At 45.3% G+C, this 23,829-nt stretch overlaps 1 protein-coding gene across 1 annotated transcript in view; it reads left to right on the forward strand.

Moving 5' to 3' along the window:
• The first annotated feature begins 931 nt into the window (after positions 1–931).
• Positions 932–23,829, forward strand: part of Rcan2 (regulator of calcineurin 2) — a 272,526-nt gene continuing 249,628 nt past the window's right edge. The window contains exon 1 of the mRNA XM_045157466.1: positions 932–1,018. The gene's annotated coding sequence lies outside the window, so the exon portion shown is untranslated. The remainder of the gene's footprint in view (positions 1,019–23,829) is intronic.

Raw genomic sequence — 23,829 nt, forward strand, 5'->3', positions numbered from 1 at the left:
CTGGCCAAGCCTTCAGGGCAGGGCACCTTCAGTGTCATGGGCAGGGCACGCACGCTGGGATCCCGCCAGAGGGCGCCAGCGCTCCCCAAGAGCCAGAGCCATGGGGCTTCCAGACCATTCCTCAGCCAGGGGTCTGAGGCTCAGTTTATCTTAAAATAAATAAATAAATAAATACAGTGTCCCTCTCAGTACTTTTCGCCTCCACTTGACACCTCTGCCAGTTTCTTCTGATGTCGCTGCTCACTCACTACCCGCCTTCGGCTCCAGAAACCACCTGTCCCCACCTTGACCCCATTCACAGGGGGTCCCCGCCTGGGATGTGACCTTCCAGCTGCAGCCCTGCAACCTTCTGCGGCCAGGCTTCCGCGCTCGGCCCCCATCAGGGCGCAGCCTATCTCCCCAGCGTAGGAAATGGCGAAGAGAAGGAGGAGGAGGGAGCGGTGTGTGGCTGGAGCGCAAGGGCGAGGGCCCCGGGAGGTGGGGTGGGTGGCTGGGTAAGGTGGGTGAAGGTGGGAGACCGGGACGTGCACCCTCGATCGGGAGGGGAGACGACCCGGAGGAGGCCAGGCAGAGGGGGTTCGTGGCTTGCCGGGGTCTGATTGGAGGTTGGCCCGATGAGTCGGAGCTGGGGGCGCGCCCATCTCCTGCTGGCTCCTGTGAGAGAGGAGAGAGAGAGAGAGAGAGCGCGAGCCACGGGCTCGGCCCCTCCCCGGAGCCGCTTTGTCCCGGGTGACGGCAAGGCGGGCAGGAGGTGGCGGGAGCACCGGGCACGAGGCACAGCACCGGGCGACCCCCGGCGACCCCCGGCCAGAGCCGGAGGCGGGGACGGACGCGCCGCGGGTTCCCCCCACGCCCAGGCCCGCGGGCACTGTGCGCGCCCGGCCCGGCCGCCAGGTGAGCAGCAGCGCCCGCCGCCCCCGAGGACCGGTCCGAGCCTCCCGCGACACCGCCACCGCCTCCTCCTCCTCCTCCTCCTCCTCCTCCTCGGCGGCGCATCGGCATCGCGGACGCCCAGCAGGTCGGTTATGTAACGGAGCCGGTCCCCGCTGTCCCCTGCACCCTGTCCCGCCAGGGCTGAGGGGACCCGGGCCAAAAGCAAAAAACCAAACAGCAAGCGCTACAAGATTGGAGGTGGAGGGGGGGAGGGGAGGGCAGCATGGGCAGCCGGCTAGGATGTGGTCTCCCCAAGCCAGAGGTCCGGTACCCGGAGCATCTCTGTGAGCCCCCTCTAGGAGGCGCTCGTGTCCAAGAGCCCCTTCCCCATCCTGAGCGCGGGCCCAAGGGTCTGCCTTCCCCAAGAGCAGGTGCGCAAGTGGAGGTCCCACAGTGATGCCTGTGAAAACCTGGGGACTGGGGCTTAGGGAGGGAGTTTGGGAAGACTGACCAGGTAGAGAGCAAAGGAGAAAAGGTGGAGACCAACCCCGCCCCCCCCCCCCCGCCCCCTGCCCCCCGTGCGCCCTTGTCTTCCCACGCGTCACCGAAGAAGGCGCGCTGGGGAGGGAAAAGGTGCTTGGACCAAGGCGGGCTGAGAATTGTCCTGCCTGGGATTAGCGGACTTGGGTCATCTAAAAATAACTGCAAGTTTGAGAAGCGACATGGGCCTGGGCATGGGCAGGAGCGCCGTGTGCCGGGTTCGCTGTGCCCGTGGGATGCTTCTCTCCAGATGTCATCAGAGGGGACAGGCCCGTCTCAGCTGCCTGGTTCCCTAGTTCCCAGGTTGCCTCCTGATCTCGCTGGTTTCCAGGGTGCCTCGGTTTGACTTTTAGTTAATGATTTATTCTCCAAGGCACGACTGTCTTTTTTTTTTTTCTTTTTCTTCTTACCCTAGAGCAGAGTCTAGCAGAGTGCCTGCTTGGCCCCTTTCCTGTTTAAGTGGACAAACACTGCACGTACTGCCTAAACTACGTTTTGGAATCTTATTTTAGTAACACCCCCCCCCAAAAAAAAGAAAGCTCAAACATTTCTTGACTTAAAAAAATTATACAGGAATGGAGATGAAAGGACGGTCAAACACTCCAGCTTTCACTCTCCCTCCCTTCAGCCAGAATCCCATGTGTACAGACTTGGAGAAAAGTATATTTACAGGGCAGCTCACCTTTCACACCGTAACCATCCTTAATTATTCCCGGGTTCGAATCACAGGACAAGTATGCCATGGGCACAGGGTGTGTGGCTGCTCCTTCCTTCTGTTCTTCTTATATAAATTATACATATATATATGTCAGTCCATTGAGTTCAATTAACTCAAGATCAGAGTTGCTCTCCGTTGACACATTCACTGCAAACCAAATCAGCATTTATTGAGCACCTTCTCTCTCTGAATCTAGTCCATAGGAATTGAGGTAGGGGGAGAGAAATGCCTTCAAGTAATACTTCAGGATTTTAAGCTCTTTAAAAATGCTTAGTGTGTGCAGGTCCTTCAGAACCTAAGCTCGAGAGGTCCAGGCTTTCTCTCCAGCCATGAACATGTAACGGACAGAAGTGAGAAGCTGCGCGCTTTCTTATTTGCAGGTTCTCCTCACACCCTGAAAACACCCCTTGCACCATCGCTTGCAGACGGTCGGTCATCTTCATTGCAGAAGGAAGCCTTGTTCTCTTTTCATCCAGACCACCTTGGGCAGTGGCTGCGGTTTTGTTTTCCTATTTCTTTAACTTTCTGTGCCACCTAAGCTCAGTGCCAGGGGCTAAAAGAAATGAGGCTCACGTTTCTCAGAAATCAATCTATCAGAAAATAACCGATAGTGGTTTGGCATGGTGAATGTTCAATGCAGAGAGGAGCCAGGTCAGTGGGAGCCAGGAGGAGGAGGAATCTAGATGAGTGCCGGAGAGTACATCTCTGGACGGGATCCCAATGAGGGGTGCAAGGTCTGTGGAGAAGGCACTGCAATTCCACGTCCAAAAACCTGTATACACATGAAGGTGCCGTTCAAAGAGCGCATCGCTGTTCTGAGGAGGGGGAGCTAGAGGAGTTTGAGGGGCTACAGGGAACCTGGCTTGTGACTGTACTCTACTGGGAGCAATGAGTCAATCTAACTTATATTTTCAAAAGTGACTTTGGAGGAGGGGACGAAGTAGGGTTGCAAAGATGCATGAGTTTGGGCTTTAGACCACAGAGTAGTCCCGGCCCAAACATAAATCAGAAAATGAAATGTTCATGAACTAGGGAAAGGGGGGAAACCAAAGAGGTCCTCGGAGAGTCCTTTCAGGAGAATTGTTGGCACTGTGGCACCAAGTGGGTATTGGAAAGGAAGGAGGGACTTAGATGTTTAGGTTGGGTGGTCAGGCTTTTGACAGAGGTAAGGAGAGAATGAGAAGGAACATTTGTCTCTTCCTCCCCCACTCTGGACTATAAGCTCTCAGTACCACACATCTCGCATTGTGCATGGGTTCTGGGGATCCAACGCTGGTCCTAATGCTTGCAAGGGCACTTACAATCTTCATTCCAGGTGCTAATATTCTGCTAATCTCAATAATTTTTATCCCCTCACCGTGAGTTCGAGGCCACCCTGAGACTACATAATGAATTCCACGACAGCCTGGATCAGAGTGAAACCCTACCTTGAAAAACACAAACAAAACAAAAAATCAAACCAAAAAAAAAAAAAGGGAAAAGAGGTAAAGTTGATGGCAAGAAGCTGTTTCAATCTTTGCATCCCCAAAACAAAGTTTCAAACTCAGGTATTTGAACGTCGCTAGTAGCGACATGGTCAGGGGAACGGCTGTGTCTAACTTTAGGGCTTGTTCCATGCTGCGTATGAAGAAGTTAGAACCGTACATTTGAAAAAGTATTTCTTTATTTGAAACAGAGATAAAGAGGCAGAGAAAGACACACACACACACACACACACACACACACACACACACACACAGAACACCGTGGCCTTCTAACAGTAAACAGACTCCAGAGGCATGTACGACTTTGTGTATCTGGCTTTAATGGAGTATTGAACTTGGGCCGTCAGGGTTTGAAGCAAGTACGTCTAACTTCAGAGCCATCTCTCTAGCCAAGAACTCTGCATTTGATCATGTAGTTACCTTCATGGCCCTGTTGTTAGTTTTATGTAGTTGACAGGGAAACCAAGGCAAAGAAACTTGGGTTCGATTCCCCAGGACCCACGTAAAGCCAGATGCACAGGGTGGTGTGTGCATCTGGAGTTTATTCACAGTGCTACGGGCCTTGGTGCCCCCATTCCCATCCTCTTGCATCTAACCTCTCTCTGCTGGCAAACAAATAAATAAATAATGATAAAGAGTCCTGGTTTTCCACTGGACTATGCACCTGATATGCAGTGTTAACATTTGTAAGCTCATATCCCCTCTCCAGCCTGGGTTATTTCACATCTGCATACCGATAGGAAAAGACATTGGTCAGGTGTCCTTTCTGACATCTCTGAATTCTGGAGTCTTGCCATCCGGTTTCAGATTCTACTACTGCAGCTACCGAATTGGGTTGAGATCATACTGGCCTGGGTATTTTCAGGATAGGAATATTATGCAGAGGATTAACTCAAAAGGCACTTGTCCTGAAAGGCTTGATGTGAATTAGGTGGGAAGGGTAGCATTGTAGGAGTACCGAATACTGGAGGAACCCAGTTCAGGGAGAGAACCTTCTTCTGTACCGAAGTAGAGGAAGTTTTCATGTGGTTGGTCACACTGTTTGCCGAAACCGTGATACTTACGGTCTACCTCCTCGTTGCAGAAGAATTGGTCTGCGTACATGTACCCTTAAGGCTGTTAAGGGACTGAAACAGATAACAGAAACCAGGCACTGTCTACGAGTTTGACTTAATTGAAGAGACTCTGGAAGGGTGGGGGCATCTCTCCTTCCTGCTCCCAGGACATCTGATGCATAGAAGAGGAAGGTAGAATTCATTATTTTATTTTATTTTACTTTATTTGAGAGACAGAGAGAGAGAATTGGCACACTAGGCCTTAGCCACTGAAATTGAGCTCCAGATGCTTGTGCTACCTAGTGGGCATGTACAACCTTGTGCTTGCCTCCCCTTTTGTGCGTCTGGCTTAGTGGGATCTGGAGGGTTGAACATGGGTCCCTACACTTCTCTGGTAAGCATCTTAACTGTTAAGCCATCATCTCTCCAGCCCAGAAGGTAGAATTTCTTATTGCATAGTTTTGGTAAGAGCCGCCCCCCCATCTGAATATCATCTTTCTTATAAAGAAGATATGCTGGAACTATGAAATAGGTAACACAGGGCTGGAAGTTTTCTCAACAGGTAGGAGTGCCTCTTGCACATGCATGATGATGGCCTGAAACTGCACGGGTCCGAGCCCCTTGTAAGCAGCTGAGCATGGCCATATACATCTGTAACCCCAGTCCTGCCTGGGGCAGAGACCCAGTGTCACTGAGGCTCAGGGAAACAGCCAGCTCCAGATTAAGTGACACCCTCTGTCTCAAACCTATGGATGAGCAATGGAAGAGGGATACCCAACATTCTCCTCTGACCTCTGCATGTGCACAAGGCATGCATATCTGCACACGCATGTGCATGCACTACACACACACACACACACACACACACACACCACAATATATATGAGGCAAAGGTAGGAGAATCAAGGTGGCCACCCTGAGACAGACTACATAGTGAATTCCAGGTCAGCGTGAGCTAGAGTGAGACCCTACCTTGAAATCCCAAAATAAATTAATAAATAAAAATAATAGTAAATAAATAAATATTTTTCAACACTGGATCTAAGACTCATGAATACATTATCTTTTACATAAAATCTCCTTTCCTGTGGGCATAAAATGCATGTTTGTCCTTCGATGTTCCTGAAGTGCTTTCTGCCTCTAGTTATGACATGTTTACTGTCCTTGTGTCTTTTTCTGGTGCTACCAACTTCCACGTGTCACATATTATAGGTTAATTGGATTAGTCTAGTTAATAAATGGAAGAGTCTTAAAATTAATTAGACCTGTTTAATCAGCATAATAATAATAAATTGTAGGACTGTGAATGGCACTTTCTTCAGATGAAAGAAGTGCTTTTAGGGGCGGGAAGATGGCTCAGCAGTTAAAAGTGCTTGCTTGCATAGCCTGATGGCCTAGGTTCAATTTCCCGGTATCCACATAAAGCTGGAATTTCATTTTCTTTTTTTTTTGCAGCAATAATTGACCCTACCACATGTGCTCCTCTAGAAATAATAAGATATATAAACTTTAAAAAGTGTTTCCAGAAATAGTTCAATTTTTCTGAGTTCAGAATGTTCACAGAAATATTTCCAATACTAGGGAACTTTCATATTGGATTTCCTTATGCTCAAGACACTTAGGAATAATGAATAAAATATGGAGTTCCTAAGCTTTGAAATATATGCATAAATAGACATTTGAATGCTCGTTGTTGGACAAAATAAATTTATTAAAATTTTTTTTTGTTTCTTTTTAGTTCTTTGAGAGGGACAGACAGAGAGAGAAAGAGGCAGATAGAGAGAGAATGGGCATGCCAGGGCCTCCAGCCACTGCAAAGTAACTCCAGATCCACGTGCCACCTTGCATGGGTCCTGGGGAATTGAGCCTTGAACCGAGGTCCTTAGGTTTCATAGGGCAAGCGCCTAACTGCTAAGCCATCTCTCCAGCCCTAATTTTATTCATTGCTTTTTGTTTATTCCAATGTAGGGTCTTACTTTAGCCTAGGCTGACATGGAATTCACCATGTAGTCTCAGGCTGGCCTCAAACTCACAACAGTCCTCCTACCTCTGTCTCCCAAGTGCTGGGATTAAAGGCATGTGTCAGCGCACTCAGCTAATGATTTAATTTTTGAATCAGGTTCTCATTTTATTACTGTTGCCTTGTTAACTGTTTTACTCTGTTGCATTGCAAATATGTTGAGGCCGTAGGCTGTGATGCATTACCTCTCTTACAGGGTTGGGAATGAAGTGTACAAGTAAGAACTTGGGCGGGGATTCCAATCCTGGTGCCGTCACTTCCCAGCTATGTGACCTTGAGCTTTGCAGGGACCTAATGGCCACAGGCGCTGCCTTAATTCCAGACACTCGGGCCAACATGTTCCATGCATTATCTCATTTAAGCCTTAGAAAAGCCCCGGCTGTGCATGCTCGCATCACTGTTTGCAGAGGAGCAGCACATACTGAATGAAGTTTGAGGGCATAAGCCACCCTTTGCTGGCTCTCCCAGGGACAATTTGGAAACTGATCTTCCCAGCTTACAGCCGTGTGACGGTGACAGGCTAGGAATGTAGAAAAGTGGAACGCTCTGTACACATTTGAGGTTGATTGTTCACAGTAGTGAGTTCACATGCTTGGGTCTGGAAAAGGTCCACGTCTATGAGACAAGGAAGATAGATCCACAGCACATAAGAGGCATTTGTGCCTTGCTTTAAGAAAACTGGAATTTCTAGTTCTGTCCTTCGGTACAAAGAACTTGCTTCTTTAAAGAGTTACTTCTTTTTTTTTAATATTTTTTTATATTTTTTGTTCATTTTTTATTTATTTATTTGAGAGCGACAGACACAGAGAGAAAGACAGATAGAGGGAGAAAGAGAGAATGGGCGCGCCAGGGCTTCCAGCCTCTGCAAACGAACTCCAGACGCGTGCGCCCCCTTGTGCATCTGGCTAACGTGGGACCTGGGGAACCGAGCCTTGAACCGGGGTCCTTAGGCTTCACAGGCAAGCGCTTAACCGCTAAGCCATCTCTCCAGCCCAAGAGTTACTTCTTATTGTCAGTGCCAAGCATGGTCTAACCTAGGAAGAGTCTGACTATGCACGCTCTGGCTGGTGGGAGAGGAGGAGAGCAGGGTTGGTGGGCAGGAAGCAGGTAACTGCCAGAGGGTGTTTGCATATAAGCAGATGCCGAAATGTTCAGTCAACACCAAGGTCAAGGACAGGATGGAAACGGAGCAAGAAGGGGAAGTCATCACCAGAAATACCTCTTAGTCACTGCTCAGGTCTGTCTGTCCACTTGGCAGGAAAATGAAGGACCCTCTGATCTGATCTTTTAATATTTTTTCTTGGATATGTGTGCTTTCCACAAAAATTTCTGAAAACACAAGAAAATTATAAAAAGTGAAAATTAAAATTACACATCACAATGATGCCTGCTATTATTAACATTTTAATTAATATTTATTTACATTTGGTGGGTCTCCTTCAGCTTTTTTATATCCTCACTTTTTTTTTTGTATTTCGAGGTAGGGTCTCACTGTAGCCCAGGCTCTCTTGGAATTCACTATGGAGTCTCAGGGTGGCCTCGAACTCACAGTGATCCTCCTACCTCTGCCTTCTGAGTGCTGGGATTAAAGGCATGCGCCACCACACCTGGCAATCCTCACTTTTCTTTTTGAGTTGGGGTCTCACTCTAGCTCAGGCTGTCCTGTAATTTACTTTGTAGTCTCAGGTTGGCCTCAAATTCACTGTGATCCCCCGATTTCTGCCTCCCGAGTTCTGAGATTAAAGGTGTGTGTCACCATGACTAGATATATCTATATTTTTACCTAATTGGGGTCATAATGTACATAGGCTTTTGTATCCTGTATATTTCACCTTGTATTCAATATTTGAAATATTTTGAACATCACTTCATGTAGCTTAATAACTTTCTTATGTATAATTTTACCATAATCCATTAGTCTCTTCCCTTGAGTGGAGCGTTCCACTTATCCCCAAATATTTAAATCACCACATGATGTTAGTGACTAGCACATTTTTTTAATTTTTATTTTTTATTGACAACTTCTATAATTACAGACAACAAGACATGATATTTCCCTCCCATCCCCCACTTTCCCCTTCACAACTCTGCTCTCCATCATATCCCTCTCTCTCTCCATTTGTCTCTCTTTTAATTTGATGTCATCATCTTTTTCTCCTATTATGAGGGTCTTGTGTAGGTATTGCTAGGCACTGTGAGGTCATGGATATCGAGTTTTGGATTATTTTCTTTGGCTCAATTCTTTTCTTAAAATATTTTATTTATTTATTTACTTGAGAAAGAGAGAGAGAGACAGAGAAAGAGGCAGAGAGCAAGAGAGAGAATGGGCACTCCAGGGCCCCCAGCCACTGCAAATGAACTCCAGACTCATGCGCCCCCTTGTGCTTCTGGCTTACGTGGGTCCTGGGGAATCAAACCTGGGTCCTGAGGTATCACAGGCAAATGCCTTAACCGCTAAGCCATCTCCCCAGCCCTCTTTGGCTCAATTCTTTAAAGGCTTATGGAAAACACAACATCTATATGTGTGTGTGTGTGTGTTTTGAGGTAGGGTTTCGCTCTAGCTCAGGCTGACCTGGAACTCACTCTGTATTCTCAGGGTGGCCTTAAACTCACGGAGATTCTCCTACCTCTGCCTCCAGAGTGCTGGGATTAAAGGCGTGCGCCACCACGCCGGTCAAAAACTATTTATTTTGAAAGAGAGAGATAGACAGACAGACAGACAGAAAGAGTAAGTTTGGCCACATCAGGGCCTGCTGCTACTGCAAAGAAACTGCAGACACATGTGGCACTTTGTGCATGTGGCTTTACGTGGCTACTGGGCAGTTGCTGAGCCATCTCTCCAGCCCTCAGTTCTTAGAAGTAGAATTACTAACTCTCATAGATGATCCTTGTTAAGTGCCCCCTAAATAATGGACACTGCTTTTAACTGCTTTTCCTGGACAGGGTACGAATGAGCATTCCCACGAGTGGGCTGAGTGAATGCCGCTCCCGCCCTGTGCTCGTTGTTAGCACTTTCCACGGAAGGTGAGAGCAGGGAAGGTGGTGGTGACTGGGGGAGAGACCCCTCTCTGATGATCAGTACAGTGAGTTGGGCTTTCTTTGGGGGGAGGTTCAGCACAGTGAGTGGGATTTCCATAGGTTTCCCATGCCTGAGCGTTCCTAGTTACATACAGTTTGGCAGGAGAGATCCCTTCTGATGGTCATCCACAGCCTGCCGTGGGGTGTCCGGACCCCTGTGAGACTGACTTTACCTGAGTACTGGGGAGCTTGACCCCATGTAAAAATGCTGGGCATGGTGGCTCATGCCTGTAATCCCAACTCTGGGGCTCATGGTTCAGACATCTAGCCTACTTGTACAGAAAGTTCCAGGCCAATGACAGAGCCTGTCTCAAAATAGTTTGACAGTACCTGAGGTTGCCCTCTGGCCTCCACACTCATGTACACACATGTGCAAGTGTACCCATATATACATGTGCACCCACCCACATGCACCAATATATATACACACACACATCCATCCATCCACATATACACCCATATATACAAGTGCACCTGCCCACACGTGCATATACCCACCCAACTTCATAAGAGACAGGCTAAATTAACATACATTTACAAAATGTTTCTATTTATTTGTGAAAGAGAGAGAGAGAGAGAGAGAGAGAGAGAGAGAGAGAGAGAGGGACCATACCATGAGCACACCACGGCCTCTTGCCACTGCAAAGAACTCTAAACCACGTGCTGGCTTCTGGCTTTACGTGAGTACTGGGAAATTGAACCTAGGCCAGCAGACTGCAACAAGAACCTTTAACTGCTGAGCCATCTCCGAACCCATAAATTAATATACTTTATTTTTTACTTTAACATATGTAATTACTAAAGCTAAAAGTCCAGTAACAGTATCTAGCCACAAAATATCCGTGTCCACTGTATATTTTTTAACTAATTTTTTTTTGGTTAACATATAAATTATTGGGTTTCGCCATGGCATCTTTATACCTATGTGACATTATGCCTTGTTCTCAATTGTTCCCTTCTCTCCTTCCCTACCCAATCTATTCTTTGCTTTGGAGGTTTGGTAATTTTTTAAGAAAAAAATTATTTATTCTAATACAAGTATCATACCTGAATTTTGAAAAAGAAAGTGATAAATTCAGTTAAATTAATGGGAAGTTCAAACAAAATTTTATTTGTTCAAGAGCAAAATCTCAGCCTTGACAAGCCAAGTGTAACAAAAGCACAACTTCATGAATATGCTAATCTTTTTCTGTGGGCATTAATGGTGTTCATTTCGTCTTTTATGATGTACAAACAACATTTATAAAAAAAGATTAAATTGTGGTTGGGGAAGTATTCAGCAATTGGAATGTCATGAAAGTGTTTATTTGGTATTCTTTATTTTTATTATTTCTTTGTCTCTTGGTAATTTCTACTCCACACACAGCTGTTGTTTAGCATCAAACTTTCATATTTGTCCAGGTGACATGTAGGGTTAGCTCTGAATAGAAATGTCTTCTGGGTCTGATTTTCAAAGGCTTCTGACCTGAGGCTTTAAGTGCCACAGTGCAGGAAGAGGCTATGGAAGGAAATTCCTGGCTCCTCTTGGATATTGATAGCCACGCATCCTTCTGAGATTATCATGGGTGAGAGGAGATTTCCTTGTGTTTGCAGCCCTACTGGGTGGTCCAGTGACTTCTTTCTGGAAGGTCAGGAAGGTGTTACTTCTCCCCTCCCCACTGCAGACTAGTTTGAAAAGGTCAGTCCCGCGAGGAGGTAAAATGGACAGGTAAACTTGATCACAAGCCTTTATTCCCTGGGAGCCACATGACCTTGACCTAAGCCTAAACTCACTCCTTTCCTGCTGTGTTAAAACTACTCAGATGATTAAAGCAGAAACTGGGGACATTTATGAATCTAGAATGGGGCTGGAGAGATGGCTCAGCACTTGCCTGCAAAGCCTAAGGACTCTGATTTGATTCTCCAGTACTCAGGTAAAGTCAGATGCACAACATGGCACATGCATCTGGAATTCATTCTCACAGCTAGAAACCCTAGTGCTCTTGTTTTCTCTCTCTCTTCTCTTGGTCTCCCTCTGATTGCAAATTAAAATATTTAAAAAAATAAAAAGAAATCTAGAATGGCTCAGTTATGTATTAGTGAACTGCTAGCATGAATGGGTCAGTCTTCAGTAGCCTTGTAAAGAAGCTCTGATGGAAGCCCAGGTACATGTTTTTCCCTGTGTTGCTCTCTTGCCTTTCAAGGTTCTGTTTATTTTTTAAAAACAATTTATTTATTTATTTGAGAGAGAGAGAGAGAGAGAGAGAGAGAGAGAGAGAGAGAGAGAGAAGGGGAGAGTGAGAATGGGCATGCCAGCTCTTCCAGCCACTGCAAACAAACTCCAGATGCTTGTGCTGTAAGACCCCCAGAAGGAGGACCCCACGCTCTGCCCGGAAATGGTGACACCCCAAATCACTCACGAGAAATGGTCTTGATGCAAACAGCAAGAGGATTTTTATTCCAAGCTCACTGGGGCCCACAGTCGTACACCACGCAGGGGTAGAGGACTGCAGAGCCCCGAATGCAGGAACGGGACAGTTTTTATAGGATTTCTAACAAAGCCTGTGCATTAGACCAGTCATTTTTTAACATCAGGAGCCCGCGGGGTGCGAGCCAGTCAGTTCGTGCCACTCCATAGTTTCTAAGCCAATTAGTTTAAATTGCTCAAGCCCCCTGTGGATCAATCAGTTTCCTATGACCTCGGTGGTCATCATTTGCACGGGTCCTTGGGTGGAGGTAGCAAAGTGTGGTCTAAGGCAGGCTGCTACAGCTTACGGTGCAGGCTACTAAGGCTTACGGTGTGGGCTATTAAGGCTTATGGTGCAGGCTATTAAGGCTTATGGTGCAGGCTATTTACAGAAACCAAATAAGTGGTTCACTTCATTACTCATTTCCCATCCTTGAGGGCTATCTCACGCCCTTTTTACCTAGTTTTATATTAGGAGCGGGCTCTGATAATGAGAAGAGGGATTCTTTACTTGCTTTCAACAGAGAGTAAAGCCTGGAATTTGAGGTATGCAGGGGCCCGCTTAAACTCCCTTTGGAGCGTGATAGTATTTCTGGGCTTCTGAATTCTTGGGCCTTTCAGTGCCACCTTGTGTTTACGTGGGTCCTGGAGATTCAAACCTGGGTCCTTTGGCTTTGCACGCAAGTGCTGTAACTACTAAGCCATTTCTCTAGCCCAAGGTTCTGTTTATTAACCTAGGCAGCTCCCAGGGAGCATGACTGTTAAGTCCGCACCCAAGGGATTGCAAGTGTGTGGTTCATGGGATGGTCTCCACAACCTTTAAATGTGGAAATCTCCCAATGAGCTGGCTCCTTATGATACCTCTAGTTTTTTTTTTTAAGTGTTTTTAAAACTTATGTGTCAAGCTATGCATAGTAAATGGAAAAATGATGACATCAAAATAGAAGAGAGACTAATTTGAAAGAAAGGATTCAGTGGAGGAGATATTTGGGTGGGGAAAGACAGGGGGAAGTGTGAGGGGATTATGATCATGGCATATTGTCTGTATTTGTGGGAGTTGTTAGTAAAAGTTTTAAAAGTTGTGTGTGTAGCTGGGCATGGTGGTGCACACCTTTAATCTTAGCACTTGTGGGGGGCAGAGGTAAGAGGATTGCTGTGAGTTCAAGGATATCCTGAGACTATGTAGTGAATTCCAGGTCAGCCTGGGCCAGAGCCAGACCCTACCTCAGAATATATATATATATATATATATATATATATAGTGTGTGTGTGTATGAGTGTGTGTGATTGTGTATGGTATGTGGGTGTGCATAGGTTCTAACAGCCTGTGTGAAGATCAGAGGGTAACGTCAGGGTGTTGGTTCTCGTCCTCCACCTTGTTTGAAACAGAGTCTTGTTGTTTCCGCTCCTGGGAATGTCAGAATAGATGGCCCATGAGCCTGCGCACTCTGCTAAGTTGGCCTCCTATTGCCATGGAAGTTAGGATCACAAATGAGTATGCTATCCACACCCAGGATGATGTGATTTATGGGGATCCAAATTCTGGTTGTCAGGCTTGTACAATAAGTACTTTTAACTACTGAGCCATCTTCCCAGCCCTCAAATGGATTTTAAAAATATATGTTTTTCAGGCTGGAGAGATGGCTTAGTGGTTAAGGCATTTACCTGCAAAGCCAAAGGACCCAGGTTCAATCCCCCAGGACCCATGTAAGCCAGGTGCACAAGGGGCACATGTGTCTGGAGTTCGTTTGCAGTGGCTACAGGACCTGGCATGCCCATTCTCTCTTTGTCTTCTTCTCTGTCTCTCTTATCTCTTTCTCTCTGATTGCAAATAAATAAATTAATTAATTTAAAAAAATCTATGTTTTTCAAAGGTTTACATATCACCTTATCTTGGGGATAAGGCCCCAAGTAGCCTGTTCTTGCAATCTTCTTCTTACCATACATTGAACTCCTCATTTTAGCTCAATTATGCTTGAGATCCCAACAACTCTTGCTTGTTTGTTTTACAAATCAAACCAAAGAGAAGGTAATTTTACCTAAATAATAGTTATATTGGTGGATTTGCATGGAAACCAATTCTAGTTTTTGTTTTTTTTTTAATGTCAGTATAAATTTCAAGGGCTGTCTTATAGGAAAGAAAATCCAAAGAATATTATAGGTCACAGGCAGTATTAGTTAGGGTTCTCAAGAGAAATAGAACCAATGGAATGAATATGTGCTGTAAAGGGAATTTATTAGATAAGCTTGCAGGATACATGCTGGGCAGTCCAACAATAGCTGTCTGCTGCCAGAGACCACAGTAGCCGCTCTATCCACAAGGCTGGATGCCTCAGCAGTCCTCCTAATCTAGAGCTGAAAGCTGGAAGGTTCCTGGAGAGCTACTGGTCTTCAGTCCACATTGGAAGGCTAATGAAGCTCGGTTCAACATCTGAGAAGGATAGCAACGATAGAATAGGTGCATGCATCAACAAATAGCGGTGGGCAGCCTGGCCAAAAAAAAAAAAAAAAAAGTCCCAGACTCCCTTCTAGATAGTCCATCACTAGAAGGGTCACCCACTCTGAGAGGAGGTCTTTCTCCCTCCATCAACCCTCCCTGGACACACACTTACAGACCTGCTTAAGTTCCATGCCTCTTCTTTGATTCCTGATCTCAAGTTGACAGCAGAGTGCAGTCATCATAGAAACTTTTACCTAACTGGTGTTCAGGCTCTGCTTCCGTACAGCTGTGGGCCTGATATCATGGATTTCTTAGCCGACCACAGTGGGGCCCCTTTTATTCCATTCCCCACTGGCTGTGAGCAGCTCTGAATAATTCTGCTTTTCAACACGAGGACCCCAGATTATGACTGTGTTCTCTCTCTGACTCTGTTGGGTGACTTCCCTCGATGTTCATCCCCTTTCTCCATATGCCCTCATCCCCATGATGATAATGCTCTGACAAGCTAAAGTAATGCTTCCTTTCCTGCAAAGACTGGGAAAGCAAAGATCAAGGTATAGACTGTAATCCTTCTCCAAAAAGGAAGTGTTTAGAATATAAGCACTCAGGGCTGGAGAGATGCCTGCAAAGGCCTAAGGACCCAGGTTTGATTCCCCAGGACTCACGTAAGCCAGATGCACAAGGATGGCGCGTGCATCTGAAGTTTGATTGCAGTGACTGGAGGACCTGGCACACCTATATTCTAATTCCCTTTCTCTCTCATCTATCTGCCTCTCTCTTAAATAAATAAATAAATAAAATATAAGCACTTAGAGGAGGACAATTCTAAAAATCACCATTATAACAAAAAGGAACCTTATTGCCATTTGGGGCCAGTTGATGCATCCCTAATGTGAATTTATTATCTATTTGATGAGAGACCATCTCTGAGACAATAGGTCTGCTCAAATTTTTTTTTGTACTTCTATGCAGGCTTTTTCTTTTTTCAGTGCTAGAGGAGAAACCCGTGGTCTTGTACCACCCCAACAGAACAGCTCTTATACACCTCATTCCTTATTCTCAGACTGACAGTATTTTTTTTAATACAATATGCTAATAGTGTTCTGAACTTATTCCTCCTATACTGTAAGGTTTCTGTCAGTCAAAAACCTTTGTCAATCACAGCCATGTCTCTGTTGCCAAATATGTGCATTTCCTTTCCTAATTGCAAATTGACATTTTATGGATACTGATTAGAGATTCCCGGGAGATCCAGCGTCATCACTGAGACATCCGGGAAGCTTCCTGAAGGTGGAGAAGAGCACGGAGACCGGTTCGCACCTTCAAACTTCAGCAGCAGGGAAGGAGCCGGAGACTGAGATGAGTTCGCACACTGACTAATAAACCCCAAGACTGGGGGTCCCCCAGTGGTGTAACTCCTCCTCCGGCAGCAAAGCTCCGCCTCCTACAGGAGCCACCTGTGGTAGGGGGATGGGGGCTGAGTCAGGAGGCTGAATCACCAGCCTTGAGGCTGCGGGGGCGGGCGGGGGGAATATTTTCATTCAGCACACAGGTATTTGCTGAGTAACTTGTCAAGCATGGGTGACTGTGCTAAGGACTTCCCACGTGATTGTGTAGAGGCCTCTGGTGTGTGCAAGGACACATTTTGTTTCTAATCTGATGTTATTTAGATGATAAGGCTGAGATCTGGGGGAAAAAACAACTCCTTGCTGTAAACAGAATAAATGAGAGGGGCCAGAGGTCCACCAACTGTGGTGTGGCTCCACATCCCCTCCTCCTCGTCAAGGTGAGCCTTAGGGAGGCAGTCATGGGGAAGTGATTAGCCTTTCTGTTTGATAGCTTTCAACTTTCATGTTTATTTCCATGATGATGTAAAATGACATCAGCAGATTCTGGGTCATTGAAAGGATCTTATAACCAAAAATGCTGTCAAATGACTCATTTATGTGTGTGTGTTGTGGGGGATTCAAACTGTGTATATACATCTATCTATCTATCTATCTATCTATCTATCTATCTATCTATCTATCTATCTAACTATCTGTGCATGTATGTATATATATTCACATGTATGTGAATGTGGGTGGGTGCATGTGTGCAACAGTGTGTAGATGGAGTTCAGAGAACACTTTTAGGGTCACTCCCCACACTCTACCTTGCTGGAACAAAGTCCTCTTGCTGGGATGAGCTTCCAAACACCCAGTTTGTGGGAGGACAGGAATTCATTTCACATTACAGATCCAAGGGGAAGTTCCATCAGTGGCGGAAGAAGTTGTCTCCCATTCATAAATCCAAGCAGGGAGAGACACCACCAGCAGCCAGAAAATGCCACGTAAGCAGCAAGGCAGCAAGCAGGACCCCTAAAAGCTCAACCTCTCAGCGTGCCTTTAGCCTGGAATTAGATCTGCCCCAGTGACACCTTAAGGCTGGGCTCTAGGTCGGCCCCCAGTCACACTTCCCTCAGCCAGGCTGCTGGAAATCCAAGTTACACATTTAATCTTAACCCTTGAGTCTCTGGAGGACAGATATTCCCATTCAAACCACCACACGTAGCATCTGGCTGTTTATGTAGCTTCTGAGAATCTGAACTCAGGTCACCATGTTTACAGAATATCCACTGAGTCATTTCTTCAGCCCTGATTTATTTTCTTTTCAATGATCAGGTGGGCACCACTCCTATTTTAGTTGCTGTGGACTGATGGTAATAATACCAGGCTTACTAAATGAAGACCATATGACTACATGGTACAGTTGTCCAGGAGAAGTTTAGTTTGCTATGAACCAAGAGACTTGAAAGGAAGGTCCTGTTGCAAAACAAGTGATGGAAGCCTTCTGACTCCATCAGAACTTCCCCCTGGATCTGTAATGTGATGCTTATGCTATAGTTCTCAATAGCGGGGTATAGTGAGAATGGAGGGTAATATAACAAAACATCATGAGTCAGGGTTGTTAATTTAAATAGAATTGCTTTTATAATTTCGTGTCTGTTTAGCTACAACAGTGAGTTAGAGACAGATGATTTTAGAGGAAGTAAAGAACTGGGTTTATCTTTATACATATCTTGGTAGCATTACTATAAAAGCTAAGTAATATTGAGACGGGGGCAAAAAGTCTAAATTCTTCCAAAAAAGTCATGTAGGGCTGGAGATATGGCTCCGTGGTTAATGCTTTTGCCTGCAAAATGCAATGGCCAGAGTTTGAGTCCTCTGCACCCATGGAAAGCCATATGCACAAAGTGTACATGTACCTGGATTTTGATTGCAGTTGCTAGAGGCCCCTTGACACCCACACTTTCTCTCTGTCCCTCTCTCTCTTTGTCTGTATTTCTCTGCTTATAAATAAATATATAAAACAAAAAGACATAAGGAAGGAATGCAATTGCTGGGGAGACGGCTCAGCAGTTAAAAGCACTTGCTTGAAAAGCCTGCTGACCTGAGTTTGATGCCCCAGCACCCCTGTAAGCCCAGATGAAAATGGTGCATGGGCTGTGATCCCACAGTGTCTGTGACCATGGAGCCAGGAGGATCGGAAGCTCACAGGCCAGCGAGACTGGCTTTGCAGCAGCAAGAGACCCTGCCTCAGTGTGAAAAAAGAGCCCAGACACCTCTGGGTATCCTCTGACCTGACGTGCATGCTGTGGCATGCAGTGCCCCCCCCCACGTACATACATGCACAGATGAAAATAAACTTTTAAAAAAGTAATATGTGCATTTTACAAACTTGAGTTACTACCAAATGAAAATGTTCTATTTAAAAAAGTACTCCCAGGCTGGAAGAATGGCATAGTGGTTAAGGCATTTGCCTGAAAAGCTAAAGGATCCAGGTTTGATTCCCTTAGGCCCACATAAAGCCAGATACATAGGGTGGCACATGCATCTGGAGTTCATTTGCAGTGGCTGGAGGCCCTGGCACACTCATTCTCCCTCTCTCAAATAAATAAATAAATATTTTATAAAAATTTAAAAAAAGAGCCGGGCGTGGTGGTGCACGCCTTTAATCCCAGCACTCGGGAGGCAGAGCTAGGAGGATCGCCGTGAGTTCAGGCCACCCTGAGACTCCATTGTGAATTCCAGGTCAGCCTGGGCTAGAGTGAGACCCTACCTTGAAAAGACAAAAAAATAACAATAAAAGTAAAAAAAAATTTTAAAAAAGAAAAATTGCTCCCAGCCAAGCATTGTAGCACATGCTTTTAATCCCAGCACTCAGGAGGCAGAGGTAAGAGGAATGTCATGAGTTTGAAGCCTCCCTGAGACTACATAGTGAATTCCAGGTCAGCCTGGGCTAGAGCGAAACCTTACTTTAAAAAAGAAAAAGAAAAAAAGTGTTTCCATGGGCTGGAGAGATAGTTTAGTGGTTGAGGCGCTTGTCTGTGAAGCCAAAGGACCCATGCTCAACTCTCTAGGTCACTCGTAAGCCAAATACACAAAGTGATACAAGTGCATCTAGAGTTTGATTGCAGTGGCTGGAGGCCATCACTCACTAGCGCGCACGTTCTTTCTCTCTCTCTCACTAGTGCGTGCTCTCACATAAAAAAAAAGGCCAGTCTGTTGTGCACGAGGTGACACAAGCATCTGGAGTTCAATCGCGGTGGTTGGAGACTCTGGTGTGCCAATTCTCTCTCTCTCATAAAAAAATTGAAAAAAAAATGATTTAAAAGGGTCATGGGCTGGAGAGATGGCTCACGGTTAAGGAGCATGCCTGTGAAGCCTAAGGACCCAGTTTCAACTCTCCAGGTCCCACGTTAGCCAGATGCACAAGGTGGCTTATGTGTCTGGAGTTCGTTTGCAGTGGCTGGAGGCCCTGGTGCGCCCATTCTCTCTCTCCCTCACTGTGTCTCTAATAACTAAATGAAAATAAAAACAAAAATAAAAGGGTCATGGCTGAAAAGGTCTGAGTTGGTCCAAAATGACCGTGTTAGTTACAGTTCTGAGCAAAGAACAGGTAAGCAAGCCCTGTTATGTGCAGACAGGCAGGTGATATGTGACAGCATGTTTGTCCTTGGCTCTGGCATTACCTGGGAATCATTCCTGCTAATTCTCTGGAGCCCTGAGAAGAAGACAGAGAGTTCTGGCAGATAGAGAGGAAAGGCTAACTTAACAGCACTTGGGCATGCCATGAGAATGAGGAGCAGAAGGATTGGAAGCTGGCGAGTGATGGCCCGATTAAGAGCAATGCCATCCTTGGGAAACCTTAGCCACTCTATAAATAGGAGAGATTTTTTTAAAAAGATTTTCAGCTCATAAACCACTATCATTTTCTTGTTTATAATTTGTTTTCCAAATTTTTATTTATTTATTTATTTGAGAGAGAGAGTGGAGAGAGAAAGAGAGAATGTGTGCACCAGAGCCTTCAGCCACTGGAAACAAGCTCCAGATGCATGCGCCACCTTGTGCATCTGGCTTATGTGGGTCTGGGGGAATTGAACCTGGGTCCTTTGGCTTCATAAGCAAGTGCCTTAACCGCTAAGCCATCTCTCTAGCCCTTGTCTATAGTTTCAATAAAGTTCCCCTGTCTTAATAAAACATGCAGAAAAGTGGTGCCAAAAGGCCCCAGTAAGTGTTGCCATTTTCATGATCATTATCACCCAGTGGCCAGTACAGGAAGGGAGAGGCACGCAGGGCGCACGGGGTGGGAGGTCTGAATTGCTGGGCATCGGGGTGTGCGTGGTCAGCCTTTGCTCGAATCTTCCCACTGACACCTTTAAAGTGTGTTTGCTCCTTGTGCGTTTCAGTCTTTGCAAACATCTTTATAAGCACCGGTGGTTGTTACTACTATCTCTATGTCTATCTCTATCTTCTATCTATCTATCTACCTGTCTGTCTGTCTGTCTATCTATCTATCTATCTATCTATCTATCTATCTATCTATCTATCTATCTAATGCTGGTCTTTCAACCTAGGGCTATCTTTTGGCAAGGACTATGAGAACTTCTCTCACTTTGGTCATCTCTGCTGATAGTTGTATTCAGGAGCTTTCTGGGACATCCCTAGAAAAGGCTTGAATCACAAGTTATCAAACATTTCCATATGCTCAGTTTGGGCCTTTTTTTTTTTTTTTTTTTTTTTTTTTGTAAAAGGCAGGGTTTGCTCTGTTCTTTCCTTCCACAAGGGTGCTTCTCTTGATGAGGAAGGCAAGATGCATGCATGGGTCCTTCAGTCAAATTAAGGGGAGCATCAATTGCACCAGGATATGTTGACCCTCCCTTATGTTTACACATTGGTACGGTTCTGCTGTGCCCCCTGGTATGTCTGTTCAGTAAGCCGGTGGCTGTGATTACGTGCAAGGTGTAAATTTCAGTGCTTTGCCCCATGACGTGGCACTTGGGGGTTCACTGTATCACCACCCACATTTGAAAGATGAAGAAACTGAGGCATCCACTTTGAGTCATTTGCCTGGGGACCCTCTGCTAATAAACGGAGCAGCTGGAATTCAAAGGTACACATCAGCACTTGGCATCTGTGGACTCTAACATGCCCTGAGGACCAGATGTGTAGGATTTTTCTCCCACACCAACCCAATCTCCAGCATGAACAGCACATTCTACAGTTTAATATAGTTGCAACTATGTGGGCCAGGACTTATCTTTTCAATGAAGTCTCAACCTAAGACTGCCTTACCCTACAGATGTCCAATATAATCCTGGGCCTCCAGAACCTCTGAATGACCAGATATAAATTGGTTCTCAGGTTTGATCATTTATTGGGGCGTCTCAGAGAACTTGAGGATGGTTTGCTTTGTTTCACCAATTAATTTTTTATTTTTTGAGGTAGCGTCTCACTGTAGCCCAGGCTGACTTGGAATTCACTCTGTAGTCCTAGGCTAGCCTCGAACTCACAGGGGTCCTCCTACCTCAGCCTCCCCAATGCTGGGATTAAAGATGTGCACTGCCACAGCTGGCTAATTACATAGGATGTTTTGAAGGTTTACAGATACACATCCAGATCAGTTTATGCACAGGGTGATGTTTGGACAAGTTCTAAATGCAGAAGTTTCTGTCCCCATGGGTGTGGAATGTGTTTCGTTTGTGGCTCCTGGATATGTTCAGCAAGCTGATGGGTGCTGGCTCTTTTCCTTTGGGTTTTAAAATATTTTATTTATTTTCAAGTAGAGGAACACATACACACACACACACACACACACACACACACATACACACACATGAGAGAAAGAGAGAGGAGAGAGAGAGAGAGAACGGGCATACTAGGGCCTCCTATACTGCAAATGAACTCCAGATGCATGCGCTACCCTATGTATCTGGCTTTACACAAGCTGTTCCCCTGCTGACCAGTTTTGTCCTCTGGTTATTCTGGGATTTCTAACAGTAATGAGAAATTATTTTAACTCAGGTGTGGTTGAAAGGCACTTACCATGAATAACATAAGACTCACTGTTTTGTTTTTTGTTTTTTTTTTTTTGACTGTTTTAAGAACATAGGACAGACAACTAAGCATTTAAACAGAAGGTATTTCAATTCTCCTATTGCTCACATTCAGAGGTTGCAAGGCTTTCAGGAGCCAAAAAACCAGAAATGGTGGACAAGACCAATGTATGTGTGTCATAGTATATCACAATTTTACACAGAGACCCACCTTCAGGATTGAGTGTGTAAGGGCAGGGCCGGCACCACGGTTGTGGCTCATCATTGTGTCCACACGCATGACTAAGTGTCTGGTAGTAACAAGCACGCAGGAAGTATTATTAGAATCTCCAGATCAGGCTGGAGAGATGGCTCCACAGTTAAGACGCTTGCCTGTGAAACCTAACAGCTTTGATGCTCTAGTACCACATAGAGCCAAATGTACAAAGTAGCGCATGCATCTGGAGCTCATTTCCAGTGACTGGAGGTCCTGGCATATCTGTGATCTATCTATCTATCTATCTATCTATCTATCTATCTATCTATCATCTATCATCTATCTATGACATCTATCTCTCTCTGCCTCTCTTCTCTCTCTCTCACTGCTTACAAATAAATTAATAAATTTATAAAAGAAGAATCTCCAGATTAATTACATGACCGGGAATGTCATCATAACTATTTCAATATTAATATTTACTGGGTTGTCTTCAATGAATTACTTCACTTCATGCAAGCCAATTTTGCCAAACAATGATGGTTTTTTTGCTCATCATTTAAAATGAGTTTGATAAAAAAAATAAAAATTCAGTGGATCTTCATTCTGGTCCTGATTTGCTAGACAGTTACACCAGGAGCACTTGAACTTTAACAAGTTGTTTTGACTACCTTTTGTGCCCATAAGACTGGGTAGAGGGCCAAATGGCCACCGTGATGACAATAGATGAAAGACATCCTTATTTTCAGAACCATCTGTCTTCCCATTATAAATTCTCCATTACTTTTGTTTTGTTTTGTTTTAATTATAAAAACCTTTTTACTGACAACTTCCATAAGTGTAGGCAATAATCCAATAAACCATAATTTCCTCTCCCACTCTGAAATCCACCCTTCATCACATCCTCTTTCCCTCTCAATTAATCTCTCTTGTGCTTTTTTTTTTTTTTTTTTTTTCGAGGTAGGGTCTCAGTCTATCCCAGGCTGACCTGAAATTCACCATGGAGTCTCAGAGTGGGCTTGAACTCATGACAGTCCTCCTGCCCCTGCCTCCTGAGTGCTAGGATTAAAAGCTTGCACCACCACGCCCGTCTTTTTCTTGTATTTTTATGTCATCATTGTTTCCTCCTATTATGAATGTCTTGGGTAGATAATGTCAGGTGCTGTGAGGTCATGAATATTCAGGCCATTTCGTGTCTGGAAGATTGTATTATAGGCACTCCTACCCTTCCTTTGGCTCTTACGTTGTTTCTACCACCTCTTCCTCAATGGACCCCGAGCCTTGGAGGTGTGATCGAGATGTCTCAGCACTGAACACTCCTCTGTTACTTCTCAGCATGATGGTGACTTGTGTCACCCCCGTGATCACTGCCATCTGACAAGAGAACCTTCTCTATAACCAAAAGAGAGAGTAGCATTACTATATGGGTATATCCCTTCCATTTAAAAAAAAAAATATTTATTTGAGAGTGACAGTCAGAGCCAGAAAGGCAGAGAGAGAGAGAGAGAGAGAGAGAGAGAGAGAGAGAGAGGGAGAGAATGGGCGCACCAGGGCCTTCAGCCACTGCAAATGAACTCCAGATGCATGCGACCCCTTGTGCA

This window comes from Jaculus jaculus, chromosome 8 (assembly GCF_020740685.1).
Source record: "Jaculus jaculus isolate mJacJac1 chromosome 8, mJacJac1.mat.Y.cur, whole genome shotgun sequence".
Lineage (NCBI taxonomy): Eukaryota > Metazoa > Chordata > Mammalia > Rodentia > Dipodidae > Jaculus > Jaculus jaculus.